At 39.9% G+C, this 23,851-nt stretch overlaps 1 long non-coding RNA gene across 1 annotated transcript; it reads left to right on the top strand.

The window, feature by feature from the left end:
- The first annotated feature begins 916 nt into the window (after positions 1-916).
- On the top strand, positions 917-7,272 carry LOC115510481. The gene is made up of 2 exons (XR_003967736.1): positions 917-2,267; positions 2,501-7,272. It is a non-coding gene; the product is annotated as an uncharacterized LOC115510481 (long non-coding RNA).
- The last annotated feature ends 16,579 nt before the right edge of the window (positions 7,273-23,851 follow it).

Consider the following 23,851-nt stretch of genomic DNA (forward strand, 5'->3'; position numbering starts at 1 on the left):
CACTTCATCAACAAGGTTTATATATTTCTCTTAAATATATGTAAGTCTTATTAATTTTGCTTTTCTCATGGCGGCTTTTTGGTTTTTAACTGTGTCTAAAAACAAGTTTGGATTGTCTTCATAAAGACATCCTAGTGTATCAGAGAAAGCATGAACTTTGGGTGCAGAGGACCTGGGGTGAATGCTGTTCCTGCCATTTACCAGTTATACACCTTGGGTGACTGAGTCCTATGAGCCTCATTTTCCTGCAGAGCTGTTGAGAGGAATACATAAGGTAACATTTATAAAATGCCTAGGATATTATGTCTTGGCATCTAGTAGTCACTCAATAAATGGTTGCTATTCTTGTAGTTGACACTGAAACCCCCAGCTATCACCAACTTTTGTCTGTGTGGTCCTTTTGCTAATACCCTTATTTGAATATGGCTTAGGTCAGTCTTTTTCTCAGAAAGTTAATGTAGTCATTTTATTTTCTAGCTTTTGTGATTTACTCTAGCTATTTGAGAGTTGAAATCTCTCAAGTTTTCAGGGTGTGTTCCCAGGGAACCATGAAGGATCGTAGTTTATCTTGTTCCAGGAAATATAGATGCTGAGGTATTCATGGAATATGTGTTTGCATTCCTGCTAGAGCAGCTCACGAACTATGTAGGTTAGAGGATGCAGGGTGCTTCTTTGCCAGAGGAGAAACGTTCTCTGAGTATTGTGATTTTCTAGTGGAGACAAAGATTTCTTCAACAAGGTGGGAGGGATTTTACAACGCTGAGGAGGTAGAGTTCATTTTTTAAAAATATTTTTGTAAATGTTTTACTTATTTTGAGAGAGGAGAAAGAGAGCGCGCAAGGGAGGGGCAGAAAGACAGGGATAGAGCATCTGAAGCAGGTTCTCTGGCTCTGCACTGATGGCAGAGAGCCTGAAGCAGGGCTCAACTTACAAACTGTGAGATCGTGACCTGAGCGAAGTCAGACTGAGCCACCCAGGTGCCCCAAGGAGGCAGAGTTTAAATGAGTAGCAAGAGGTTGGTGAGAAGAAAAAATATGAATAATTGAAAAGGAAAGACAAACCACCAATAGAGAGCTACACATACTGTGACCCCGTTGAGAGAGTAATAACATTGGTAGTGATACTAGTATTAATAATAGGTAACATGTATGGAGTATTTACTCCATGACATGTGTACAGTGCTAAGTGCCTTGATCATGTATTTCGTTGTATAATAGATAAAAGGTTCTACAGAGTCCAGTCGGGAGTTAAAGAGAGTACAGAACTTATTCTGAGATCACACAGCTAGGAAATGGCAGATCCAGGAAATGAATCCAGTGTGGCTAGGGACAACAGAGATTTTTTTTTTTTTTTTTTCTTGAGTGTGTGAGTGACCTGAGACCTCATCAAGCCTGTGAAATGCTGTCTACCTCCATTTCCGCAGCTTTTCCTATGGAGCCAGCTGCTCAGACTGGATCCTTTTCAGAGTAAAGAGGGCTCTATTAACATTTACCTCAGGGCAAAAGATATGTACCAGACTGTCCCAAGCATATGGTCACCTGAGTGTAGGGGTTTTAGACAATTCTATTTGAAGCCAAAAAGAAAAATAAAAAGACATAGCCTTATTTAGAACAGATGATGGTATAGTATAAACAGATGATATGGAGAAAGCAGAACTGCTTGACTCCTATTTTGATTATATCGTATTTATCAGGAAAAATGATCTTGAAATTGCTATGGGTAGAATAAAGATGGTTACGAGAAATTAAAGCCCAGATAGAAGAGATAATGAGAGCTGCTAAAAATGCATTTAGGTCTCCTGGGCACTGAAAGAACTTGCAGATGTGATTGTGGAACCACTTTAGATAATATTTTGTGAATCAAGGCAAATAGGATGCCAGAAGATTGTAAATGATTTCAGTGAACATGTACCAGTTTTCAAGGGCGGGGGGGAAAGCATAGTTTAGAAACCTACAGATGGGTGAGCTTAAGTCAGTTTCTGATGAAATTCTAAAAGCAATATTAAACAGATGTTTGTGAAGATATAAAAAGGCAGCAGTGATTACTGGGAGACACAAAGGATTCTCTAAGAACAAGTTTGTTCCTGTTTGGATGGGATCATTACTGTGACACAGGAAGAGGATGCCAGATAGTGAATATTGATTTTAACAAGACATTTGAGAGTCTCTTGTGACATGGCTAACATGGAGAAATGTGAGGTGGGTGATAATACAGTTCGGTGAATTTCTGTTTGGTGCAAGAGGGAACAACAGCCATTTTAAAAGTAGGTGATAGGGGCGCCTGGGTGGCGCAGTCGGTTAAGCGTCCGACTTCAGCCAGGTCACGATCTCGCGGTCCGTGAGTTTCGAGCCCCGCGTCAGGCTCTGGGCTGATGGCCGGAGCCTGGAGCCTGTTTTCCGAATTCTGTGTCTCCCTCTCTCTCTGCCCCTCCCCCGTTCATGCTCTGTCTCTCTCTGTCCCCAAAATAAATAAAAACATTGAAAAAAAAATTTAAAAGTAGGTGATAAATGGATGACTTGACAAACTCTGGCCAATGGGCCAGAATGGCCCCCTGCTTGTTTTTGTAAATAAAGTTTTATTGGAACACAGTGAAGCCATTCATTTCTATGGCTGCTTTTCTGCTAACTGGAATGATTGAGCAGTTGTGATACAGATCATATGGCTTACATAGCCTAAATATTTGCTCTCTGGCTCTTTATGGAAAAAATTTGCTGGCCCTGTACATAATGCTGGTTTTCAGACAAGCTGCATATTAGAATTGCATAGTTTCTCATTAATGCCCTAGCTTGTGTTCCCCACACTCCCTAGCTGAATAAGAATCTCTGAGGCTAGATCTAGCTTTTTTTTTTTTTTAAGATTCCTGGGTGATTGTAATGTGTAGTCAGTCAGGCCTGGAGACCTCTGACCCAGAGGTAGGGTGCTAATGAGAAGTGCTGCAGGGGGCCAGGAACCATCTCATGTTTTCTATTAGAGCTAATGATATATAATTAATCTCTGGATGACACAGAAGGGAGAGGAAGAGATAGTTCTCTAGATGACAGGATAAGAATTACAAACTTTCTGTCCCTAGGGTAACAAAATGATGGTGGTTATAGTAATAAATGCAAGACTTTGCATTTATGTACTATATGTCCCTGTGTAAGTATTGGGTGATGATTTAACATCATTGAAATTCATATGAAAATAACTAAGGGTTAACTGCCAACATTATGATATAACCAGGAAAACCAAAATGAAACAAAAGTAACAATAACAACCAAGGCAGCCTCAGCCTGTGTTAACCTAATTATAATGAAAAGCAAAGATACTATACTCTGTTCAGGTCAGATCACATCTGTTAGATCTAAGGTCCTTATGGCTGAAAATATGGCTGATTCTGCTTTCGATTCTCCCCAGGAGTGGGACTTACAGGGCCCACCCTCCTTAAAGCAGGATGAGCTGCCATGGGAGGCAAGGAGGTCTCATCTCTGGGCAGTGTTCACGGAGAGATTGTATGACCATTTGGCATGGGTTAGAATTGAACATATTCTTGGTGATTATGTTGGGGGGTCTCCAGAGAAACAGAACCAATAGAATTTATGTGTGTGTCTGTGTGTTAATACATTTATAAAGAGATTTATTGCTCATGTGATTATGGAAGCCAGTAAGCCCAAGATCTGCAGGGTCAGTCAGCAAACTGGAGACCTAGAAGAACCAAAGATGTTTATTCTAGTCTGAATCCTTAAGGCCTGTGGGCAAGAAGAGCCAATAGTGTAAGTTCCAGTCAGAAGGCCTGCAGGTTTCAAAACCCAGGAAGAGGTGATGTTTCAGTTCCATCTGAAGGCAGAAAGGAGTCCTTGTCCCAGTTTGAAGGTGGTTGGGCAGAAAGAATTCTCTCTTCCTCAGAGGAAGTCTGCTTTTGTTCTGCTTGGGCTTTCATTGGATTGTAGGAGGCTCACCCACACTGGAAGAGCAATCTGCTTTACTCAGTCTACTGATTCAAATGCTAATCAATGTAGAAACACCCTCAGACACACGCAGAAGGCTGTTTCACCTAATGTCTGTGCACCCATAGCCTAGTCAGAGACACATAAAATTAGCCACTATCACAGGGACCATCTAATGCAATGTCTTCATTTAGTGCGAGAGGAAACAGTCTCAGAGGATGTGGCTTGCTCAAGGTGCTCCAGTGGCCAAAGCAGCTGTAGGATTTGGGTCTCCTGCATCCACAGACCTGTGCTTTTCTGGGCAGACTGTTCAGTACATGTGGATGGTGTGCCAGTGACCTCTAGGGTCCTCTCCAATCCTCAGGGTTAAACCGACTCTGTTAAAAGAAATGAAGAAGTGATGCCTCGGGGTGAGAAAGCTTAACCAGAGCAGAGCACTGCAGCCATCGGAAAGTAGTGTGCAATTTTGAGGCGCAGACCTGCCCACGAGATACAGAGGTGGTCAGCGCATACCCAGGTGACAGCCACAGGCTTATTTACTTGGATTTTATACATAAACACCCTTCAGGCCTCTCTGGGAGCCCCAAGGCTAGTTAATCTTCTAATGCTCTGAAGAGCAGGAGGAAGAGGGATCTGCAGGTAGGATTTCAGGCTGGCGTGCATAATTAGGTGAGTGGCAGGCCACCTTGGGGAGTTCCCTGGTCCTCTCAGCATCTGACCTCCTTGTGTAGAACCAGCAGATAATTGGCCAGAAAGATGCAGGGCACCCAAAGGGAAGCTCTTCCTCTAGGATATTGCTCCTGACAGCCATCAAAATAGGCTAAGCATCTACTGGTATCAAATACTAGGTCCTTCACATCCATTATTTTCCTAGTTCAGAAATGGCTCTTCAAGTTACACATTATTATCCCCATGCCACAGATAAGAAGACTGAGCTCCAGATGCATTTTCTTCATTTTGGAGGAAGATTATTTGAATTGACAGCATAGATTCAAGCTTCTAATGGAATGTCCCTGCATGTTCCACGCTGCTGGCACTGAGCCCATCTGATTTTAGGGAATGATAATAATGCAGTTATTCAGAAGATTGCTCTCAGAATCATCTCTCAGTTACTGTCAAACAGCAGAATTTGAATTCCGTGGCGACTAACATGCTGACACCCAACACAGTTCAGGTGTTGTATAAATAAAGTCAACAGGCTGACTTTTCAGTAAAACATAATTTTTCAACTGCTGCCAAGAGGAAGATAATTGATGATAAAAGGCAAATAGAAATGACTTTTTGATTACCTGTTGTTTTAGATTACCTCAGCTTCTCTTCATCATTGCTACAGAGACTTAAAAGCTATGCAAAAAGCCTCTTAGTATAAATTTCTCCTCTTCCACTTCCCCTCCTATTACATTTCCCCATACCTTTTAATAGAAGCCCTCCTCTTGGGGAAGTCAGGAATTAGTTGCTTAACTTTCTAATTATTACAAGTGGTTAAACAAATCACTGTAAGAGGCTTGCGTGTTGCAGGTGTCCATGCCTAAGTAGATAGTCAAGAGGGCTGCTGGAGAGAGTACTAGCGGGTGCTGCTGCCCCGTTCCCTCCAGGAAATCTAATTTAGGATGATAGTGGATGGACTTAGACGGCTTTGAGGAGTGTTCTGTCTAAATGCACAAATAATTATTTTAGGCTCTAAACCATATGAATTGGTAAGTGGACCCACCAAGCTCAAGGAGTCTCTAAACCCAGCTCTTGTACATGAGTAGGCAGTTGGAAAGTTTGGTGGTAACATGAGGCTCTTCTGGACCTGTTCTCATCAAGAATATTCCTAGAAGGCATTTCTAGGTAGTCCCCAAACAAATTGGGCACGACAGCCCATTGCCCTTTCCTATACTCATTTGTGGGGGGGGGGGGGAGATGCGGGGAGGTAGGAGATCTGGGTTGCTTCTGCATTTACTTCAAAACTTCACAATTCAAGTTTTTTCAGTTTCGTAAACCATAAATAGAAATCTTACTCTTCTTGTTTCCCCATCATGTTAGATTCAAGGCTGAAATTTTAAACAGAAACTGAATGGCATGGCTGCTCATCCCTGGATTAAGGCTTTATGGTAAAACAAACTTAATTGATATAAACTACAAGACAAACAAACATGAACAAAGCACACAAAGGAGGGAAGGAAAGGAAGACTGCATATAGCAAGCTTAAAACTTGGTTCCTTCCTTCTCCCCACCCGCTCCAGTCCCCTTCCTCAGTCTGTGATTGAACATCCTAAGGCCCCTTTGAAAATCCATTTGTGTTTTTGTTGAATGCATCTCAGGTCTTGAGGACTCACAGCCTGGAGAAGTATTGATTGCATTTAAGGGTCCCATTACTTAGGTAAACCAAATAATGTAACTGATCTTGGCTCTAATTGATCAAATCTCTCCCACAGTGTTGGAAAGATTGTAATCTAATCACTCCAGTTCCTGGTTTCTAAGGGGAAGGTTACATTTTGCTGAAATTTACCCTGCTTTGGCAACCTCTCCTTATCCGGGTTCCACTTCTTGAAACACACAGTGTAGGTTGTAGATCTATAAACTGGGAGGTACGGACACACACAGATAATCTATGCCTGTAAAACTCCCTCAGTTTCAATTTCAACTCTCCATATAATGGTAGACAAGAAATGTTAAGCCATGTTAGTTTTTCCCTTTAACTTTTCACAGCTTGGTAAAGGGGAGTTGGAAGATACTTGTACCTAATCTGGGTCACTATTGGCCTCTCATTTCTCCTAATGAGCTTTGCCTCATCCCCATACTTCCCATGCTGTGTTTTCAGTTTCAGAACATGTAAATGCAGTGTGTTTGAAGACTGTTGTTAAAAGCTGCTGAGATGCCGATTTATCCGTGGATTGGCTTCCCTGGCTTTAACTTGTTCTTCACTAGCAGCCCCCTGCACCTTCCTGAGAGGCATTACATTGGCTCAGCTTGGATTTTCCAGGTCTTTTTACTTCCTTAGTTAGGCCTGGTCTATCCCACAGGTGAAACCCAGGGCTGAGCTGGGAGTAGACAGAAACTTAGCAAAGCAGCTTGTATTTACCCTAACCAGCAGGATAACCATATTTAATGAAGAATGCCAGAATGACTGAGTTGGAAGAAAAAGGCCCTGCCATGGAGAGAAATCAGAAATTTAATTAAAAGGTAACTTCCCTAGCATTCCTAAAGATGCCATAGGTTATTGGTCTCCCTCCCTTTCTCTCTGCCCTGCTCATGCTCTCTCTCTCTTAAAAAAAAAAAAAAAAAAAGTGTTTCTACAAATGTAGAAACTGTGGTTAGGAACTATAGTAACTCTCTTAAAATTAATAAAACATACTCTAAATATACCTCTTTTCTAACAAAACTAAGTACAATACTAGACTTCTCACTGGAGCTGGTGGGATGGACATCTTTAATGAGAAGTGCTTGGCTGCTCCATAGCATGGATTCTTTCTGGCATCTAAAAATGTAAGGTGACTAGAATGTGCTTCACAGCAATGTTTGAGTCAATATATATTGAGACATGGCTGTGAAGCCATTTCCAAGTGTAATTCTTGCCATTTTAATGCGTTTAATATTCATGCTAACAGCTTAAATTCGAGTAGCACAATAACGTTTCTTGCAAGTTTGTATCTAAGAAGTTGTATAGAGAGTATTTCTAGTTTGACCTCTCATTCTGCCTGTTGGAGTACTCCTATTTTCTGAGCTTTTGATTTCAAGTTTATAGAAAATTTGAAACAAGGGTAATGAACATGGGGAATTCATTACCCCTCTACCCCCACCTCTCTGCCATCTACTTTGCTACACTTGTTCTCTGAACATTCGAAAGAATGTTGCAGACCATGACAATTCATCCCCACAGATTTCAGGGTATCTCCTAAGAATTAGGTTTTCTTTATACAATCTGTTACCATTATAACACCAAAAAAATTTAACTTCAATATAGATATATAATATTATCTAGTATAAGTTCATATTTAAATTAACCCAGTTGTTATTTTCCTTATAGCTATGTTTTTAATGTTTATTTATTTTTGAGAGAGAGAGAGAGTGCGAGTGGGGGAGAGCCAGAGAGAAAGGGAGACATAGAATCCCAAGCAGGCTCCGGGCTCTGAGCTGTCAGCACAGAGCCCAATGAGAGGCTTGAACTCAGGAACAATAAGATCATGACCTGAGGCAAAGTTAGACACTTAACCGACTGAGCCACACAGGTGTCTCTGCTTAAAGCTATTTTTTTTTTTTTTTAAATCCAGGATTGAATCAAGGATCACATATTGTACTTAGTTGTCATTATCTCCTTAGTCTCTTTTCAATAAGTCCCTCAGTTTTTTCAAACTCTATTGTGACATTGACAGTTTTGAAAAGTCAATGCCAGTTCTTATGGACTGTCTCACAGTCTGTATCTGCTCCGTTGTTTCCTCTTATAAGATTAAAAAATGCCACCTTGCGGGGCGCCTGGGTGGCGCAGTCGGTTAAGCGTCCGACTTCAGCCAGGTCACGATCTCGCGGTCCGTGAGTTCGAGCCCCGCGTCAGGCTCTGGGCTGATGGCTCAGAGCCTGGAGCCTGTTTCCGATTCTGTGTCTCCCTCTCTCTCTGCCCCTCCCCCGTTCATGCTCTGTCTCTCTCTGTCCCAAAAATAAATAAAAAACGTTGAAAAAAATTAAAAAAAAAAATGCCACCTTGGGAGGGTTGCCTTCCTGTGGCAGGGCCTCAGGAAGCACAGAAAGTCAATCTGTTCCCTTGGTGGTACTGTTGGCTTGATCATGTGGTCAAAGTGGTGTCCACCAGATCTCTCCCCTGTAAAGGCACCTTCTTCTTCCTGTGATTAAGTAGCTGTTGGGGGTGTTTTGAGACCAGGTGAATGAATATCCCATTCTCCAACAATCTTTACTGGGAGTTTTAACATCTACTGATGGTCTTTGCCTAAATCAGTTATTGAATTGGTGGTTACCATACCCAGTTTGGGGAAAGAAGAAGTCAATTGTACTTTGGGTACCAGAGAAATGGCTCTAGGGAGAAAAAAAAATGCATGTCCCTTTTATTAAAAACAAAGAATTTGTTTTGTCCGTATTTAAAATAAAGTTTTAAATGAAATTTTGAGTGTGAATATCAATAAATAAAACCTGTGTTAATTTGAGTGCAGATCATAAAATTGTGAGCTTATAAATTTCTAAAAGTTTTTACACCAAATCTTAAAATTTGCATCAAAAATTATAGGGTTGAATCTTGTTATTGCAGTTTTTGGAACAAAAGTGGGAAGTGTTCTGTGTGCATGAGTGAAAGATCTCCATATAGCTCTGTCACTGTAGAAATATCATCTAAGGAATCTATGAAACTCTGAACGAATCTGTTGTATTTTTTAAGCAGTACTCATTTGAGAAATGCTTGTGATAAATAGGTTCACTAATTAAATCATGCACTTCCATAGTACATTACATATAAAACTAGACTAGAAAATAAATATAATTAAGTAAACATGCCCTTCTAATTAGTAATTGTTTCTGCCATTTTAAGCAAATTTCAGAGTCACAGAGAGCTTCTCCACTATAAACCTAATAATGAAGCTTGTGATAACAGGTGTAATTAACACAATGGAAAACATTTACACTGTAACATGCTAAATTAAAAATGACATTAACAAGTCTCATTTTCCAAATTCTGTATAATTAACATTTGTTCAACCCAGAGATGAATAAGTGCACTACAATGGTAGATGTCTTTATTTATAGCTTATAATATTTGTCATAGCTTATCTTTGTTAAATTGTAAACAACAGAGTTGCATTCCTTCTTAAAATATATCATGTTTATGTAATCTTAGACAGTTCTGACAAGGGTAAAATGTGGTATTTACTGGTGTCATTACTGTGGGTAATATGCAGGTGTGCCACCAGAACAGCTTTGGTCCAGGATACAGATAGACATGAAATACTGAGAGTGCTTGAGTATGGAGATATGCAGGTACAGCGGTAATAATATACACGACATGATAAAATATAGGATTCCCTCGAGTGTTTCCGTCAATGCACATATGTGCTTCTAAGTGCTTGAATCGATGTTTGTTTCTGCAAATAAATATTATCTTAAAGGCTTTCTTTTATGGCACTCGTTAATACAGGCTAGAAACCAGAGAACAGAGGAAACGGCTTTGTAGCTTAATTTGTCACAAAGGACATGATGTTTTACTCCTTACAGAGAGTTTCATCAGTACACTAATGATTTGAACGAAGAATTAAGCATTATTGCATTACAGTGGCTTAGATCTTGTCATTGACTTCTTTGTTTTTTTATAGTTGACATTAAAAAAACTTAATATTTTAATTACTGCAACTGAATTAAAAAATTGTCAAGGACATGTACTCTGAATTATTTTTTTGAGATTTAAAAAAAATTTTCTGTTTATTTAGGTTGCTTTGGGTTTATTCTAGAGAATAGGGGATGGAAAGGTTTATAAGGGCAGGGTCTGTGTTGTGTCATTAAGCCTGCTTCATAGGGATACTCGCTAATACTTGGAGAATTCTAAGATTCAGTACCTACAAGTTCTGGAACTTACTGTCTTGTCGAGGAGATGGAAAAGTGAAGACAGTGATTGCTTTACACCATCTGCTCTCCTGGTCCTCAGGTCTTCAGACTCAGACTGGAATGAAACCATTGGCTTCTCTGGATCTCCATCTTGCCAGCTCACCCTGCAGATCTGGAGACTTGTCAGCCTTCATAATTGCATGAGCCAAATCCTTAAAATAAATCTGTTTACACACACACACACACACACACACACGCACGCACGCACGCACACACACACACATACACTCCTTGTTGGTTCTATTTCTCTGGAGAAACCTAATAACCAATATAACATTATAAAGTAGGTTAGGTATTATATTATATATATGTGTGTGTGTGTGTGTGTGTGTTGTGTGTGTTGTGTGTGTGTGTATAAAAGTGTGTATGGCAGAATAGTAAATATTTGTTGGTACCCTTAAAGGGAAGATTTAAGGCAGTTCCTAGCAGAGTACCGATATACAGTGAGAACTCAGTAATGATAGCTGTTCTTCTTATTAAGAAGTAAATTTGTCTGCAATTGCTTGGCCATTTTCTGTGCTTCTTAGAGGCAGAACAAGAACACTGGTGAAAATGTGATTGCTGCTGGTCGGTAGTAGCTGCTCCAGAACTCATCAATTGCTTGCTTTTCTGAGGTGATTTCAGTCTTCTCTGTCTACCACTGGCCACTTGGTTAAAGAAAATAGCCAATTTCCCACCTCCTCCCATTCTTGCCCCACCCCCATTACCATGGCTTGTTCCTTCCCTTCCCTTTTCTCTCTATTCAGACCAGATTATTATAGCCCTATTTTATGAGATGGCTGGTTAGGCTGCAGAGGTGCTTAGCCCCCGTGCGAGGCTCTTTCTCCCACAGCAGATTACCATCCTGTACGTGTTGCCTTCCACCTACCTTGCCCCTATCCATCTCTTCAGGTTTGCTTCACTGCTTAATGTTGTCTGACCTGCAGGACAGAGAGACAGCAATGGGATAGAAGGGTTCATCGGGCCCCTGAATGGACAGTCCTGTTTTCTTTATTCCTGTTTGGCACATCTACAGATTATCTTTTTAATGTTTATTTTTTGTTTTTTAGAGAGAGGGAGAGAGAAAACAGGGGGAAAGGCAGAGAGAGAGAGAGGGGAAGAAAGAATCCCAAGCAGGGCAGAGCCGAATGTGGGACTTGAACTCATAATCCACGAGATCGTGACCTGAGCCGAAATCAAGAGTCAGACACTTAACCAACGGAGCCACCCAGGTGCTCCATTTATAGATTATTTTTGAAGGAATATAAACATATCAACTTTCCCCAAACTAAATCTCAGAGATCGACTCAAACTGTATACCATGTCAAACATGTATCATCCAGGAAACTGGCAAACAGTAGGCCAACCCACAGAGAAAAAAAGATGAGATAGTATGCATTTGTTTGTTACTTAGGGGATTCTCTTTAGTTGTGGGCTACTGCATTGGGTCAGCAAAGTGAACTTATGTTGGGTGTTGTGAAAATGTTGAGCTGTTACGCTCAAAACATGTAACAGTCTAGAATACTTAGATATTACTGCTGGGAAGTGAATGTTTATAAACTGTCTTCCTTGAGAGAGGATTCTGCTAGGTGCCAAGAGAGAGCAGAAATGGAAGATGCATTCCTGCCCTCCAGGCACTGACCATGTAATTGAGAACCCAGCCATCTTGAGACAGAGGAGGGTTGGGAGAAAAGGCAAGACAGCAATGCTGCCCACAGTCACAGCTCTTAAATATGTTCAGTCCTGGCCCAGTGGCCGGATGGGAAGGAAAGTGCCGCCCTGAGATCTAATTACCAGAGACAGAGATGCTCAGGTGTGAGCTGCCTAATTATGAAAGCCCAGGGCACAGAAGCTCTCATGAGACCGACCAGTGTTAAAGATACTGAAAAAATAATTTTGACAGCAAATTTAAACTCAGATGAACTCCACTAGGAGCTGCAAATGTAGGAATGGAGCCTAGGTTCTCTTAAAAGCAAAAAATCCTCAGCAACAACTACAAAAACTTTGGATTCATTTTTTTCAAGCCAGATCATCATGCTAGTTTCACAGAAGTGTGTGAAAAATGAATGCACATGAATAGGGCCTTTTAAATGCTCATAATTAAGGCAAAAGATCACATAGTTGATAGTTTGGTTGGTGACGGTAGTAAAAACAGTTGCTCTTTGTGGAATGTATTGGTTGAAAAGAAAAGTTGTATTTTCTAGTATCCTGCATCGTGAAACTTTTTTTGAATGCAGCTATTTTTTTCTTCAACTATGTTCAATTTCTCTGAAAATAAAAATCTACAGTGCAGTGAAGCTACTTTGCATCTTTTTCAATATGACATTCTCCCCATGTGATTGTACAGAATTCATTTTGCATGGCCCCATACCAAATCCCTCCAATTCCTGTCCTCATATACAGCAGAGCCATGTGGTTCACACATGACGCCAAGCCTGGTAGGCACATAGTGTTGCTGTCAGGAGAAGATGCTTGCTGAGGGGGCTGGGATGCACATTGCACACCATGTCATCCCACCTGCCCTTCCTGTTTGGGGCTAAGGCCACAGGTTCTTTCAGAGCCAAATTGATACTCTTTTGAGAGAAGCATCTGGCTTTTTGGCAGCTCTGTGGAAGTTACCTTGGTCATGTGAGAGTTTCTTCTGCAGTTATCACATGTTTTAGATATTAAAAGGATTCCTGGCATTTTAATGTCCCAATTTCCAGGCATGAGGAACATGAAAAAGCTGAAGTCGTTTGTACTTGCAAGGCCTCTTTGAAATTTGTAGGGAAACGACAACAACAACAACAACAACAAAAACTTCCAAGTTGTACCTTACCTACATTCATGGATGGCTTTCGACTGCCTAATTTTACACTTGATCTTAGCCAAAAGGCTGAGAAGCAATGTACTGCCTAATTTTAATATCCCCAAATCTGGTATTTATGCTGGCGAGAAACATCAGTAGGGATTAGAGAGAAGTGGTCTTTAAAAATACTCACCGAGAAAACTAAAATGACATTTTTTCTTAGTTTAAATGTTTCAGAATTCACTAATATTTATTGAACAGCTATGATGTTCCATGCAGTAGGTACCATACCAGACACAATGTGTATTAGCTTGAGCTGCTATAACAAATAGACCATGGACTGGGGTATTTCAACAAGAGACAGTATTTCTCACAGTTCTAACGGCTGAAGTCCAAGATCAAGGTATCAGGAGATTTGATATCTGGTGAGGTCCCTCTTCCTGGCTCACAGAAGGCTGCCTTCTGGCTGTCTTTACATGGACAGGTGGGAGACAGGGGAGGAGGAGAGGGAGATGTGTCTGGTCTCTCTTCTTATTCTTAAAAGGACACTACAGGAGCTTCACTCTCATGACCTCTTCTAAGCCTAATTACTTCCCAAAGGCCCTACCTACAGACACCATCACGTTGGAGGTTAAGTCTTCAACATAGAATTTGGGGAAGACACAGATATTCAACCCATAAGATCATGTTAGAAAGTTCATCAAGTTTTTCGTTATCAAATTTCAGAAAGCCTTCCCAGTCTATACTGCTCACATTTCCATGTGACCTTTCTTTATTTTGTTGAATAATTTATTCATGTTGCTTATTTTATTAAATGTTGTATATTCATGTTGTATACCTTCAGCTAACTTTGATTACTTAATCATAATTTAGTATCCAACTGCTAAATATTTTTCTATGTTTCCATTCATTTCTCAGTCATTAGATAGTTTTTCAGGGGTGTGGATTGTCACATCTGTAACTTGCTTTATCCTGCTCCCAGCCCAGCATTTCTTTATGTTACAAACACCTATTGTGGACCTATTTGTGCCAAGCACAGATTCCAGACACTGCACTGAAAGAGAATTGCTTGCCTACTGGAGCTCACATTTTAGTGGGCCAAATAGCAGCTTTCAGATTGAAATATATTTGTGCTATAGAGAAAATAAAATGGGTGATAAGGGACATGGCAGAGGGCGCTTGCAGGTGGAGGGCAGCAGTCATTAGGATGGCCAAGGAAGCCCCACTGATGAGGTGACATTTGACCTGAGATCCGAGAAGTTAACCACATAGAGGTCTTGGCAAAAAGATTTTCAAACAAAGGAAACAGCAGGGATAGGGGCTTTTCTCTTAGCTCATTCATGGGACAAAAAAACAAAGAAAGGCCACGTGCCAGGGGTGGGATGAATGATGGTGAGACAGGGCCGAGGGGTTGGCAAGGTTGTGGGATGGTGTGGGGGTGGCATGAGGTGGGCTCATGGGTTGGAGCTTTAGAGGCAATGGTGAGGAATTGGCCATTTATTCCAAATGCAGAGGGAAGCTGTGGGAGAGTTGGAAGCAGGAGAAAAATAGGATTTTATTAATGCTGCAGGCTTATTCAGTAAATACCATGATGATAGTAGTATTCATAGTTAGTATATAATTACATGTAATAACATGTGTACTTCCTATGATGTGAACACTCCTTCTGTGTTTGGTTGAAAACTAAAATGAATGAATAAGTGAATTATATCCCTCTGTGTTTCTAACAGTTTAATATTCATTATTTGGAGAAGATACAGTTTTATCCATGTGTAAGCATAAATTGTTCATTCGAGTAGGGCATGCCAATTTTAGCTAGGGTCTCCTCTTAATTTTGATTGTGTATCCCTTGTGGCTACATGTCAAAATATGACATATCAACATAAGCCAACCTGGATTTAATGAATAGGAAACCATGGAATTTATATGATTTGGGGGCACATGGGTGCTTTTTTAATGCCAATTCCAAGGATAAGTGGCATGGAGGTTATTTGATTAATTGGGCAAGCATAAACTCTAGGTTTGACTGCCTGCCTGTCATCTGAACACAAAACATTGAATATTAGTTGACTTAGCACTCCAGAATTAAAATCATGATACTTCTTTTACTGTGAACAGAATATTTTGCTTAGCTTTACACTGTCCTTTAAATTAGCACTGACAGTACCCTGAATATATAGTTTTTACTTACTAGTGAGATATTTTCCAAGGTGTATTTCAAGAATACTCTGCTCCCTGAAGTTCAAGGGTAGTCATAGTACATAGTACATAGTACATAGGTTGAACCTATGTACTGCTTTTGTGGAACTGGAGAATACCATATGTTCTGGAGGCGCTTCCTGAATTTCTTTGCTGACATCTTGCTTGGTAGAGCCATCAATCACATATGACTTTTATCCTCATTTGCATTTTGTGCACATTTGCACATAGTTTTAGCTCTGTGTTGGCCTTATTTTGGAAGACCCAGAAACCTGAATTGGTTTAACCATCAAGGTGATAAAGAGGGAGGCAGTAACCCTGATTAGAACCTGACCGGGCTGATGTGATCCTGAATGCTACCCAGATCCCCTGGGATGATGCAGCTCTTGACCTGATGAGCTGGTGTTGGGTCTGTCCACTTCTCACCTCTAGGGACTAAAAGAAAGACTCTGAGACTTTCCCAATTGGTAATCCAGACCCTTTCACCACCATTAGGAAGGTACACCATTAAGACACTCCTAACACATTCAGACTTAATTCCTATGTGTTTTTAAATTCTGAAAGTTCGTGACTTTTTTTTTTAAAGTAAACTCTACCCCCAGTGTGGGACTCGAACTCACAACCACAAGATCGAGATTTGCATGCTCTATCAACTGAGCCAGTCAGGTGCCCCCATGAAAGTTGGTGACTTTTTGGGGCGCCTGGGTGGCTCAGTTGGTTAAGCGTCCGACTTCGGCTCAGGTCATGATCTTGAGGTCCCTGAGTTCAAGCCCCGCATCAGGCTCTGTGCTGACAGCTCAGAGCCTGGAGCCTATTTCAGATTCTGTGTCTCCCTCTCTCTCTGACCCTCCCCCGTTCATGCTTTGTCTCTCTCTGTCTCAAAAATAAAAATAAACGTTAAAAAAAATAAAAATAAATAAAAAAAAGAAAGTTGGTGACTTTCTAAGAAGCTCAAAAATAAAATTTAGTAGCTGTGACAAATACTCATAGCCCTTGATAGAACCTATCCTGCAGATTTTAATGTTTTGTTATTAATACCAGTTTTTCTTTCCTTGCTTGATTGTATTCTCTTATTTGAATAATGTTTTACAGTGCAGGAGCAATTTCTTATTTTGTCTTTTCAAAAATACAAAAAGCATACAGAGTATAGCATTATTATGGCCACCTGTAGATAAAGACACTGATAGTATTTCTGAGGTAGATATCCAGCAGGCTGTGGGACTAGGTGCCATCCCAGATGTGCAGCCATTGAGCATTGTGTTCCTACCACCATCCCATGCTGCCTTTGCTAAAGGCCAAAGTCAATGAAGTTTAACTCTTTCCAGTTTAGAAGAAGGCATAGGATAGTAAATATTAATCTGTAGTGTTTTAAGATTTCTTTTAGAGTGCTTTATTAGGAAATTCATGAGATCGGAAGGATACAGTCCTCTTCAGGATCAGGAACTATTTTTGTTGAGTTTGAAGTTTGTCTTTTTTAGAATTCATAGACTAGAATTTGATCCGATTTGGTTCTTGCTGTATTCTGTTAAATTGAGGCCACATAGAAAGATTGTTGAATCAGATGGAATAGTAGTAGGAGGAAAAGGTAAAGAGAGGTTGAACACTTTTTTTCTTACACATCTTTATTTTGTATTTCTCACTGAGAGCTCCCCACTTTTCTATTTACAAATCGTAATAACAGGGGGAAAAAGACAAGGTTAAGAAACTTGCCACAGTATGAGACAGACTGCAATCAGAACACAGTTCTGACTCCATCATAAAGCATATTTCCCAACTGATTGAGGTTTTCACCCGTTAGTACTCCTTGTTCTCCTTCGAGGGTTTATCCAAGTGGGGCTCTTTCATCTGAGGGGATCTGTCCCATCATCACTCAGTCCAGCTTCCCAGCTGGCCTGGCAAAACACTTTCCCAAGCCCTGAAACTGTGTTTTCTAACACTGCTTTCACTTGTGATTGTCCATGAGAAAATCCTTTGAAGACAAGGCAGGCCTGTAAGTACCAGGTGAATGAAGCAGGTGCTTCAGCACCCCAGCTCTGCGTGCTCTTGCCAGGCAGGTGTGTCAGACCTGGTGATGCTGACACCAGTTTTAAGCACTGCCTCAACATCCTGCTCTCATCAGGGGTTCATGGTGGTCCTCTGGTGTAACTGATAAAGATGTAAAACTAGGACATTTTCTCCTGCTGTGACTAGAAAAGGGACTGTAATATATTGTTTTCCCTTACTGGTAAGAGGGAGGTCTCCAAGAGCATTTGGAGCATTTGCAACTCAGTGATGTAAATTGTCCGAATTAGGAAAGTGATTGCATCTCAGCTAGATTGGAGTCTTTCTCGGAGCAAAGGAATGCTGTGATCATTGGGGTGGAGCTCTTTGTGTGGAGTACAGTATCAGGGACACAGGGAAAATGGCACTCCAAGTAATTTGTTGAGTTTTCTTTCTTTGAGGACGTTATAGTTAATGAAAGAGGTTGAAAGCAACAATTGTCATAGTGCTTAATGACACTGGCACACAGGGTCCAAATGGCTACAGATTTAGAAAAGTTCAGCAGAGAAAATGAGGACAGAGGAGCATGTAGGGGAGGTCAAGAGAGTGTGGTCAGGGAACGGAAGGTTTCTGTGAAAGAATGACAGAGTTGTGAGGAAAGGGGAAGGTTATGGGTCATGCAGGTAGATGGTCAGTAGCACTGAGGCAGATGTTTGCTAGGCTGAAGTATTATAAATCTCCATGTTTGAGATTTCTGTGAAATAGAACAGTTGAAATGAAAACTGAATTTAACAAACATTTATTCAGTGCCCCTTTGAGCTAGGTATCGAGGCAGATTCTGGGGAGAACAAAGAGGAGTACCTGCCCCAGAATTCACACTCTCCTGGGGGAGAGAGAAAATGAAAACTAATCTGTGCTGGATGTGAGCCCAAGGCACCTGGAACAAGGAGGAGGCAGCAGTCAGCCATGTTAGAGACTGCTTCCTAGAGTAGGGGAATCTTCCAGCAGAACTAACAGCGAATAGGATGTGGGGAGAGACAGAAGAGGAATTTTAAGTTAAGCAAGAAGGTTAGCAAAGGTATGTGTGTGAAAAGGAACATGATGCATTGGGGCGCAGTCCCAGGTATCTACAGTGTGGACACACACAGGTAACTTACGTAGAGCTAAGGAGGGAGGCAGGTAGGTCATCACCAATGGGGAGAGCCTTTTATGTCATGCTAAGGCTTCTGGACATCCTCAGGTCTCATAGATAATATTTGAAGGAGTGTGAATTTGATAGGATAACTACTGGTTGCTAGGAAGCCATTGTGGATTTTTGAGCAAGAAAGTGATGTAATGAAGGTGGTGTTTCATTTAGTTAATTTAAAATGTAAACACTGTTATAATAGTTTTCTCTCATAAAAGTAAGATAGATTAATTTCAGAAAAATTCAAATGTAGAAAAGCTATAAAGTAGACATGTTGCATAATCCCATGACCCATTGATAAAAATTAAACTATTTGAATGCTTTGTTACATTGCAGTCTTTTCTATGCATAGATGTGGCATTGGTAAAATCATGGGAAGAGTTTAGACCGGTATCTAGCCTCCTTTTCCCCCAACCGCAAGCCGCATGATGTCTTTCACTTGCTCTTTCCAATGCTTATAAAATACATGAGAAATAACATCAAAGCTCCCTTTGTATTAATAATCCACAAAATGGTTGAGATTGTTTACTCTTTTGTGCCTTTCTGTAAGTCACTTTCTGCTTTTTGCAGCTCTTCTCCTTTTGATGTGTACACACTTGTAAATTGTTTTTGTGGGGGTGTTTTTGATATATCCAGATTGTTTTCAATTCAAGGAAAATTTAAGTCAATTTGATTGATGCTGGAAGGCTGGAATCCTGGAAGGAATGAAATAAGGGGCTACATTGTCTCTTTGGCTGAAACCTGTGAGAATAAGTCTATATGACACCCCTAGTGTGGTGGGAGAGCAGGCAGGGCGTAGGTAGCCTCACCCAGCCGAGGTGTCCATGGGTGGGTCTGCTGTGTCCTGTGTCCTCTGGAGGCTGGTGATCCTTCTCCACTTCAGTCTTGGACTTCACTGCAGAAGAATTATTCCTGTCTTGTATTTGCCTTTCTCTCTCTCTCTCTTTCATTTTTCTCTTCCCTTAATGACTTGATGAAGAACTTTTTGGGGTGAGGAGAAATATAGCCTAGAGTTTTATCATTGAAATGCTGACTTTGAAAGTATTTCTTCTGCCCAAGCCATTTCAGGGTCTACAGAGGCCCAGATCAAACAATTACAAAACAAAACAAAAAACCGAAAACACTCAGAGTTGAAGTTGAGAATGCCGTTCTTTTTTTTTTTTTTTTTTTTCAACGTTTATTTATTTTTGGGACAGAGACAGAGCATGAATGGGGGAGGGGCAGAGAGAGAGGGAGACACAGAATCGGAAACAGGCTCCAGGCTCCGAGCCATCCGCCCAGAGCCCGACGCGGGGCTCGAACTCACGGACCGCGAGATCGTGACCTGGCTGAAGTCGGACGCTCAACCGACTGTGCCACCCAGGCGCCCCGAGAATGCCGTTCTTGACTTTCTCACCAAGTTATATTTATAAAATGTGTACATTCAATATATTTGCCCCTTCCCCTCATCTTTGAATCATAGTGAGTAGAGTTTTGAATCTTCCATTTTTGCTAATATTGTAAGCATTTATCATGATATATCTTTATATTTTCCTTGAAAATAGATGCATAATATCCAGTTACATGAATGAACCATAACTTGTGTAAACATCCTTCTATTGGACATATAGGGTTTTTTTTTTCCTCTTAACATTTTCTCTTAATTTAGAAGTGTTCACTATTGATACTAATATTTCTGTTAACATGAACATGTGCAATGGTGAACATTCTTGTATAGAAGTCACTGTACATATTGCCAATAATTCCTGATTGGAGGATGTGAGCTTTAATATAGTTCTTGATATCTTGCCAAATTTCCCGTTAGAGAGATTTGACCTGTTTTGCTAGCAGCAGGAACATACGAAACCTCCTGCTGTCCTGTACAGTTGTCTGCATTGAGGGTTATACTTTTTAGTTCTTTGCCTCTTTGGTAGGAAAAAATCGTATTTCTTTATTGTTTATTTTTTTCTTTTCTTTTTTCCTTTTTAAAAATTACTGACAATTTTCAATTTTTTTTACATGTTTAGTTATTTTTATTTCTCACCATCTTTTATATTTTTTGGCCACTTATTGTTCATGCCCTAACTCACTTTTATCTGATTTTTAAGAAACCATTTCCTATATTTATAAAAAATCTTTGTCTATAGGCTAAAACTATTACCCCCTTTTCTTATATGTTTTATATCTTTTCCCAGTTTATCTTTAATCTTTTGCAGATAAATTTGTGGAGATTTTATGATGTGTAGAAGTGTATAATTCTACATGATCAAATCTGTCCTTTTTTTTTTTTTTTTTGCATTCTCTTTCATTGCTTTAATGATTAGGAATGCCAGCCCCTTCTAAGATCACATAAATGTTTATATTTTCTTTTTGTTTTATTGTTGCTTCATTTTATTTTTATTTATTTATTTAGTTAGTTAGTTAGTTAGTTAGTTTAAGAGAGAGAGAGCTCGCATGTGCAAGAGTGCGTGAGCAGGGGAGAGGCAGAGAGAGAGGGAGAAAGAGAATCCCAAGCAGGCTCCACGCTGTCAGTGGAGAGTTGGACATGGGGCTTGATCTCACAACCTGTGAGATCTGACCTGAGCTGAAATCAAGAGTCTGACACTTAACTGACTAAGCCACCCAGCTGCCACTATCGTTGATTCATTTTAAAACAATTATTCTTCAAACTGTTAAAAATTTATTTTTGAATATGTTATGAGTAAGATAAAAACACTTTCTTTCCCAAATACTGTCCTTGTTATCCTCAAACCCCAAAGTGGATCTATAATGATACATTGTTAAGTTTTTACAAAGCTGGTAAGATCATAATGGCCTAGGGCAATATGTGGGAAAATCCTGGAATTATTAAATAGAAGGAATTGAATGTAGCTGGTGAACAGCAGGCACTTCAAGCCTAAGGCATTGTAAGAATGGAGGCGCCATCCGTGTTAGTGGGGAATTCATGGTGGGGGAGACCATCGTCAGGAAAGAGTTTGATAAATTTTCTTCAGCACTTTATTTTTCAGAGCCCTCATACACACATTCATTTTTTTTAATGTTTATTTATTTTGAGAGAGAGAGAGAGAGAGAGAGAGAGAGAGCGTGAGTAGAGGAGGAGCAGGGAGAGAAGGAGAGAGAGAGAATCCTAAGCAGACTTGGTTCTGTCAGCACAGAGCCCCGTGCAGGACTTGATCTCACGAACCATGAGATCGTGACCTGAGTGGAAACCAAGAGTCAGATGCTTAACCAACTGAGCCAACCAGGCACCTTATACATATGTTCAGTTTTGATTAGAACCATATCAGTGGTCTCTTTCAGTGGACTGAACATCTTCTTGAGCAAAGATGTAGTAGATTAAGTGGATCAAGGGACAGAGGAAAAATCTGGGTTTTTAAAACTGTGTGCCTTGAAGTTCCCTCCACATTCCAAGTATGCTTTACTCACAACTCACCTTTGTAACATACTTTATGAGTAACAGATAACTTTCATACCTATTAGTTCACTTGGTTCTCAGAACAACCCAGTGTCGAAGGCATGCATATTATGTCTTTGTTTCTAAAGATCTGAAAACTTATTAGACATTAGGTGCCTAAGGTCACACAAAGAATATATGTTTTCCTGCTCTTTCAGTGAGTAAATGCTCATCAAGCGCCCGTGGTATGCCAAGCATTGTCAGGTACTGAGGATACATAGAAAGAAGAGTTCTTAATTGAAACAAGGAAGAATCAGACTGTTTTCCTTAGACTTCATTTTTTTAGAGCCAGGACTTGGTGCTTGGCAATACCCATCCATTAAAGTAAAAGAAAACTCACATAAGACAATTAATGTGACTGACACTGAATACTTCATACGTGGTGAGCTTGAGTGATCTGGATGGAATGGGGGAACTTGAGTGATAATTAGATCAACGTATTATGTTGTTTTCTGCTGTGGTATGCAATGTATACCTTTTTGAAGCTCTTTTTATTGGTACTAGATCAAAAGCCAGATAATTTGTTGGTTATTTATTATGTAAAGTGTAATTCAGAGTCACTCAGGCTCTTCCTTTAAAGAGAAATGTTTTTTTCTTCGTTGATATTCATGATATAAGTGTCCAGCACTACCATCTCTAGAAAGTTTAGTGTTTGCAGTGTAAAAAATAAAAAGAAAATGGGGCGCCTGGGTGGCTCAGTCGGTTGAGTGTCCGACTTCGGCTCAGGTCATGATCTTGTGATCTGTGAGTTCGAGCCCCGTGTCGGGCTCTGTGCTGACAGCTCAGAGCCTGGAGCCTGCTTCAGATTCTGTGTCTCCCTCTCTCTCTCTGCCCCTCCCCTGCTCATGCTCTGTCTCTCTCTCTGTCAAAAATAAATAAACATTAAAAAAATTTTTAAAAGAAAAAGAAATAAGAAAAACTGGATTTCTGTGGCCTTTCATTGTAAGAGGAAAAACTAGTTACTCTAATGATTTTATTTTTTTGAATTCTAAATTGAAAAAAAAAATATTGCTGTATTGGAAAACCAAAGGTGGGAATGAGTTTGTTCAGCTGATGTTTCTCAGTTTAAATTTCTATATTTAATTCTTTTTTTTGCATTTAAGTCTATATATGTATATTAATTCTATTGTTACATATGTATATTTTGTATGTAATGCCACTTTATATTTCCATTTCATCTCACATTGTTATTCTTGTTCTTTTATGTGCTCCAATAAAGTCATTGTTTCTATATGTTTTCTGATTGACAAGTTGAATAAAGAAATTGATTTTCTTTGGCGTAAAACTAAGTATCGAGTCACGCAGGAAAGCCTTTGGAAAACAAATAGAGCAATCCTTTTGTCAATGCTAATATTTCAGTTTTTCAAGCTACTTGCATGACTAGAGTGATAACCGATCTTAGAACAAGCATTTGATATTGATTTGCCAGTCTAAAGTAACAAGTTACTGCTTCACTTCTTATCAAGAATTAAATCAAAAATAATTCGGTGCCTTATATAATATGTACCTTGAGAATTCTCTTGCATGATTTATGTGCTGCAGTGTAGCAAGGATAAATGTTGAAGAATCATATGACTTTAGATAAAGGTTGTATATTATTACTACATAACTTTATTATATAGTAAATCTTAATTTGATATAAACAAAAAGCTTTGGACAAATTGCTCCAGCTATTGCATCTTTTTTTATTAATCCTGATGAATTCATAGCCCATAAGGCTTTTATTGTCCAATAAAAATCCCAAATGGGAAATACTGATTTGCTTACAAAACATA

The sequence above is a fragment of the Lynx canadensis genome, chromosome A3, assembly GCF_007474595.2.
Source record: "Lynx canadensis isolate LIC74 chromosome A3, mLynCan4.pri.v2, whole genome shotgun sequence".
Classification (NCBI taxonomy): Eukaryota; Metazoa; Chordata; class Mammalia; order Carnivora; family Felidae; genus Lynx; species Lynx canadensis.